This window comes from Sitophilus oryzae, unplaced genomic scaffold (genome assembly GCF_002938485.1).
Source record: "Sitophilus oryzae breed Bouriz unplaced genomic scaffold, Soryzae_2.0 scaffold_2007_pilon_pilon, whole genome shotgun sequence".
Taxonomy (NCBI): Eukaryota; Metazoa; Arthropoda; class Insecta; order Coleoptera; family Curculionidae; genus Sitophilus; species Sitophilus oryzae.
This window is the reverse complement of record NW_022146733.1, coordinates 142,672-150,213: the sequence shown is the minus strand read 5'-3', so window position 1 is coordinate 150,213 and position 7,542 is coordinate 142,672.

Sequence of the window (7,542 nt, the reverse complement as noted above, 5' to 3'; positions counted from 1 at the left end):
TGCCAGCGTATTGTTAACAGGCCGAGGGATGGCCAGTTTGCGCAGCAGCCCGCGACGTCATATGTCATACAAAATATCGTTTACCATTGTTCAATTAATAGCCAGACGTAGGCACCAAAGTTATGTCAAATCATTGAGCTGACATTTTCACATTTATTATGTGCCATCAGTTTAACGACTTGAAATTGGCGCAGAGTCATCGGTGTCGCCAGTCACCTGTGACGGGTGATCAACCTACACATACTCATTTCTTTGTATCATGGACACTATGACACATTACCTGTTGCCAAGACATATTACTTATTGTGTGTTTTTAGACACAATGACACACCGTGCATATATTATTACACTACTCGCAGTCAAGTTCCTCCTTATTATGTCTTAGTTCACCACTTTCCATGCTCAAGTGTTTCGAATATTTCAAATCCTTCCAGCAGGTCGTTCGACGCACACTCAATTCACCTTGAAACCGTCAGCAGTCCAGATCATCAAAGCCACCACTGTCTTCGTTCTTCGACGAGCTGGACCAGACGAATTTATACGCATTCTCGCGACAGTTCAATAAACATTAAAGTCGTTTTCTGCTCGGCTTCAGCTTCAGCTGCATCACCGGGGATACGGAACGCTCGCCTGATTTGATAAGTCACACTTGTGGTATTACGATCTGCGATCAAACAAACGCCTGCACTTTACCGAATAGCCCAAAGCAGTTCAGCATTCAAACATTCTTCCGTTAACGGAGTCAGTCGCAATTTATGGCCCAACGATGAAAGATACCACTCAACCACATTCAGCTAATCATCATCATTTTAACAGAACCGTAATACATCTAAATGTAAAAATAAAATACCTGTCTGTTGGTTCATAGAATAGACACAAAGCCTCAATACCAGATCGGGCCCGTCGTCGAATGGTTATGAATGACAAACAATATTTGGCGAGTGTCATCTTAGACATCTCACTAAAATCGACAGGCCTGTCAACACCACTTAATGAAGATCAACTAAAGAAGAGAACGTTTCAGAGCAGTCTGTTTTCAAAAGTTCTTGTGAATTTGACCGTTAAAAAATGATTTGCCGGAATATGTAATAAATTATTGGTCTTGGCACACGCAGTAAGCGCCATATTAAAACAGACAGGCTGAGCTTGACATCATCAAATAGTCAGTCGCTTCGCCGCTGCTTCGATCGCATGCAAGCAGGCTCACAGATCTAATAGGTGTCATTACAGTAACGAATACATCTTTTATTTTTCAGTCAGCGCGAAGATCGTTGTCATTTGTATATGAAATATCATTGATTGCTCTCAGTTCCTTGAAGCAGCTTTGGGATCAAATATATAGATTACGGATACAAAGAAAGAATAACAAATATCTAGTTAATTAATAGTAAACGGTTGTAATAAAATATAAATATTTTATGGAATAAACTGCGATATTGCTCATTAAAACATACCATAATAAATATTCTTATCATAATGAAATAACAGCGGCAGGTACGTATCATTGTTTTGAGTCTTCCGCGAAGATTCTTCTGTTTAGAAACTGTTCCTTTTGCGTTTATACTGTTTAAAGGTCGGTTTCTGTCACCTTTCTTTAACAGTTAACATAAAGGTTGTAATAGCTTGCGTCGATTTGAATGGACGCTGCAATATTTTTGCCTTCCGGAGAAAGTTTATGATTTAATTCTTTGTTGGGGAAAGCTTGAAACGAAGATTGCTTGCAACGTGTTATGGATTGCCCAGAGTTTCTGCTTGGATGCCGAGGGTTTTCGATAAAAACCATAGCAGTTTATAACGTTTTATTTGCCAGATAAATGTAAAATTTGACCATATTTATATCATTTTAAAGAATGTTTTATATGACCAAGCACAGCAGCGTACCCAATTGTACAGTAATATAGTGTGGGTCTACGTTATTGCGGCGCAAACTAAACGCATAGTGAGGTCAACTTTTCTCAAAACGATTGCACCTTCAATCCCTTGCGGGAATCAATTTTTCAATGCGTCAGTCGCTTCACAGTCGGTCGGTCGAGTTTTGTGCCATATCAGAGTAATGATAAGTGATACTCTTCGACACTTGCTGCCTTCTCCTTATTACGATGTTTATGCATTTTTTCTTTTCGTTCGCTGTTGAACGACAGGAAAGACTGTTGAGTTCGTCTGACGCCAATTAGTGTCAAACTTATTTACGTTAAACGTTCGCTGGTCTTTGTACCAACTGAATTTTGTACAAGCGTCCAAAGGATATTAAAAAGTTCCACCCGTACAAAAAATTCAGTTGGTACAAGAACCCAACGAAGACAAGTTTTAACGTAAAATAAAAGTTTATTTTAAGCAATGATATTAAGACGAACTTCAACGCACAAGTCACAGAACAGCTATCTAACAACTACCGCACCTGATCGTTCAACCTTGTGACAAGTGAAAAATGCATAAACATCTAAAATAATAAGAGAAAACAGCAAATTGGTCGAAGGAATTTATCCTTATCATTTACTCTGATAAATGTTTAAATAAACTTTCAATTTCAACTTCATATTTCTCAATGATTCGACCGATTTCAAAAACGAAGCGGGAAAGTATTGAGAATAGAAAGCCCTTTTCATTGCGGTACCATGCACTTGACCCCCCTTCCCATTTGAAAAAAATTGGGGGATGACACCCCCGCTTAGAGGGTTGAAGATTTTGCAATCGTTTTTGGGGCAAAAGTTGTCCCCCTCACAAACAAAATTGACGTGTTTTTGGATTTAAAAAAAAATATCCTGGCCGCTATGCCTTCCGGAACGTTTTCGATGGGCCACACACCCTGTATTACTACCACTAATATTTTAATTGGAAATATAACATATTGCTAATTAAAATATATTTTTATAAAACATTCTTTAAATGAAATATAAATATGGTGTAAATTTTCCTATTTATAATTATATCTAGGGATATTTAAATAAAAACGTTATAATTACTATGGTTTTATCAAAAACCCTCAGCATCCAAAAACTTTAAAAAGAAAACTCTGGGCCGGTGATCCATAACACGTTTTAAACAATCTTCGTTTCAAAAAGCTTTCCCAATAAAAATTCATCATAAAAAAGCTTTCTCCGGAAGGCCAAGATGAATTGCAGCGATCCGTTTTCAAAATCGACCTGAAACATATTACAACCTTTTACACTGTTAACTTTATTTTAAAGAAAGGTTAACAGGAAAAAATAAAAAAAAAGTTTTAAAAAGGAAATTGACCTTTTAATGTTACTAAATATAAAAGGAACATAGTTTCCTACATAAGGAAATCTTTAAAATTGGGAAGACTCAAAAGAAAACAATAAATTATATTTTCTACACTTTATTTTTTCAATTATATTAAAGAATAATTATTTATGAAAGTATGTTTTAATTGACAATATCTTATATGTTATCCAGTTTATTAACTTATTAAAAATATTTTATAATTTTATTTTTTGCTTCTGACAAAGAAACGTTAAGCATTTTTTTTTCTTATTAATTAATTAACTAGATATTGTTTGTTATTCTTTTCTTTATTATCCGTATCTATATATATTTGATCCCAAAAACTGCTTCAAGTTTGCTAGGAAACGATCAATGATATTTCCCATATAATTTTAAATGACAGCGATCTTAATTTCGACGCAAACTCTGACTGAAAAAAAATAAAATGATGAAATATTCGTTACTGTAATGACACCTATTGGATCTGTAATTTTCCTTTACAAATAATACCATACGATCGAAAAAACAGGCGTTAAAGTCGGCTGGGGAATGACAATCGATGATAATTTTGGTGATGTCAAGCTCTAGATGTCAGTACTTGGCCCGTATTCTTATTTTAATATGGCGCTTACTGCGTAGATGGCCTTAAGAAGATTGTAATTTATTTTTATATTCAGTAAAATCATTTTTAACTGGTGTAGTTCAAAATTCTACAAAACTTATTTTTTTGAAAACAGATTTATTTCTCTAGAAACGTTCTCTTCTTTTTTAGTTGGTCTTTCTACCATTAGAATTAATTGTTGACAAGATTTTTGTCAATTTTTAGTAAGTGATGTCTAAAGATTGACCTCGCCAAAATTATCATTGGTTTGTCATTCCTCAACCGTCTTCGACGACGTTTTTTTCCGATCCTATGGTATTTAGTCTTTAATGATATATTGTTTTTATGGATATGAGATAATTGTTTTTAATTTTTTTTTTACATTTTAGGTATGTATTGCAGTTCTGTTTAAGATGATGGTGATTGTAGATGGTAAGTTTAAAAATTGACTATCTTTTTCATCATTTGATTTGGGCCAAAATAATAAATTGCGACTGATTTTCCGTTGCGCTAATAATTGGAAGAATGTTTGAATACTGAAAAACTTCTGCTTTGGGCTATTCGATTAAAGGAAGTGCAATTTGAAACGGCCCGACAAAAAGGCGTTTGTTTCAGCAGTCGCAGATCGTAATACTTACAAATTATTGTCGTTGGCTTAATCTCCAAATCCAGACGAAGAAACCGATTCCGTAGATCCCCGAGGCCGAATCCCTGATGCGAAAGTTTGGAAAGCAAAGGGGGCACCGAGCCAGAAACGACTAATGTTTATTAGACTAATCGCGGGAGAGTAAATACTATCCGTTCTCGTCTAATTCCCAGCCTAATCTGAGAGAACGGGGTAAAAATACGGCAGGATTTGAAGTGGAGTTGGCCCTTCCGTGCTATCTGGAGCTTTTGGTGATCTGGATAAATGACGGTTTCAAGTGGGTGGAGATATTCTGTCGAACGACCTGCGTTTGGAGGGATTTGATAGAATATTCGAAGAAATAGGTACTTGAAAAGCATGAGCATGGAGGAAAATTAATTGAATAAGACTATAATAAGATAAGGAACTTGGTGACTAAAACTTCATTAGGAACCTTGAAATTAGTGTAATAGTATATATACTTTTTAGTTGATGATCATTTACAATGTCTAAAAACACAATAAAAATTAATATAATGTCTTAGCAACAAATTGTGGTAGTCAATTGTATCCATGATACAAAGAAAACAAGGTATGATATTGCGCAGGTTGATCACTACGTCACAGGTGATAACGACACCATTGGTCGGCAAGCTCTGCGCGCCAATTTCAAATCGTCAAACTGATGGCACATAATAAATGTGAAAATGTCAAGCTCAATGATTTGACATAACTTTTGAGGTTATGTCCATATTTTACGTCTATTTTATTAGTGACAATTGAACAATACGGATATTTTTTTTGTATGACGTATGACGTCGCAGGTGATATGCGCAAACTGAACGAAATTAGAGCCGCTATCGATCATACCTTGTTTTCTTTGTATCATGAGTTGTATCCATAGAGAAAGCTTAATATTTAGCTTATAAAACAGTAAATTTTGATTTCTAACCACAAATTCTCTTGACGGATGATAATCAAAGGCCAAAATGACATTCCTAGCAAATTTTGAATTATAATTAGTGGAAAAGTTTGGCAAGTTTGTTAACTTTTTCTACTTATTGAAAATGACCACCTAATTTTGACGTTCTGAATGCTCATATTGAAATTAGGAAATAAAGTAGGAAAAAACTTCTACGCTAATTGATGAAAATTTTGAAGTGAAACTTCTCTAAGCACGATGGGAGTAAAAATTCAAGGCCGTGATACGAAACAGCCTTGACACGAAACAGCCTTGACACGGTCTTTGGAGCGTCATAACTCCAGGCCCTATGTGAGCTAGTGGTTGAAACTTGGAATGTGGATGGGGCTCTTCGAGTCCCATCTTTTTATGATATTTTGAAGATCGTCCGATTTAAATGAAATTTGGTATGTTGATAGATTGGACTAAGGCCAACCTGTGTACAAACCGTGTACGAGACGTGTCACTGTGACAGTCGATCTCGACTTTTTGTGGGTAGGCTAGTGAGCGACGGTGCATACGGTTCCACCTGGCAAAGTTGGATACGACATTTCGTTCACGTCTTCATCAGGGTTCGACTAAGGATTTGATATTGAAGAAAAATGTGGGTCGATTTCGGCATAACAGGATGACGCCGTCGACATTTCGAACCGATGCCTCTAAATGGACGAAATCATCAGGATTTTTCTTAATTACGGGACGATTGGAACCAAACTCGGCATGTGGATAGAAGTACCCGAATGGAACTCTCAGACGGACAGATGGGCACACGGACAAAGGGACAGGCGGGCAGACGAACAGATAGACAGACGGAAGTAAAGAAGTTTTCACTTCAAATATGTGCACATAAGTGCCTCACAATTTTCTAGTTTCAGTTAGTTGGGTTTGGTTTAATGAGCAGTGCTTTCCATAATAATCATAAAATGAAAATATACGAAATAATATACATGGTATTGATTTCTTTCGAAAATCGACAATTGTGAAACTATGATCCCTTCCACGACACAAACGGTACATTGTGAGACAGGAAATTGTGAGAGAAACAAGCCCTATAACATAGGATACAACATTTTTAATGAACAGTGCTTTCCATAAAATGAATAAAATGAAAAAAATATAATGAAATAATATACATGTATTGATTTCTTTCGAAAATCGATACCATGAAACTATGACCCCTTCCCCGACACAATAAACGGTACATTGTGAGACAGAAAAATTGTAGAGAGAAACAAGCCTTATAACATAGGGTACAACATTTTAATGAACAGTGCTTTCCATAAAATAAATAAAATGAAAAATATACGAAATAATATACATGTATTGATTTCTTTCGAAAATCGACAATTGTGAAACTATGATCCCTCCACCGACACAAACGGTACATTAGAGACAGAAATCAGAGAAACAAGCCCTATAACATAGGATACACAACATTTTAATGAACAGTGCTTTCCATAAAATGAATAAAACAAAAATATACTTAAACAATTATACATGTATTGATTTCTTTCGAAAATCACAATTATGAAACCATGATCTCTTCCCCGGAAATAAACGGTACATTGTGAGACAGAAAAATTGTAGAGAGAAAATGCCTATAACATAGGGTACACATTTTAATGAACAGTGCTTTCCATAAAATAAATAAAATGAAAAAATATACGAAATAATATATATGTAATTGATTTCTTTCGGAAAATCGACAACTATGAAACTATGATCCCTTCCCCCGACAGCCAAACGTACATTGTGAGACAGGAAATTATTGCTACGGTTTGTTGATTTTTATTTTTATGCAAATTATCTGAGAGTCTAGACCTCTCATTAGTTAACTGAGTTAACTAAAAAAGCAATTAAAATTTGGTGGTTAAAATTTGATGTTCAGAACCAAAGATACGGTACATCTAAATTCTACCAGCTGCCGCGTCACTGACCATGATTAATTTTATCTAATATTAGAATGTTATTCCTCACTACCAGTTTATTGTACATTACATTTGTTGAATTTATTACAATTAATAAAAAAAATTGTTTTAAGTTCTATTGACAATACGTTGTAGTTAGCTGATGGTAATCCTAGATGGACCTATTTATTAGCAATACGTAACTGAACGAAGTAATACTTCTA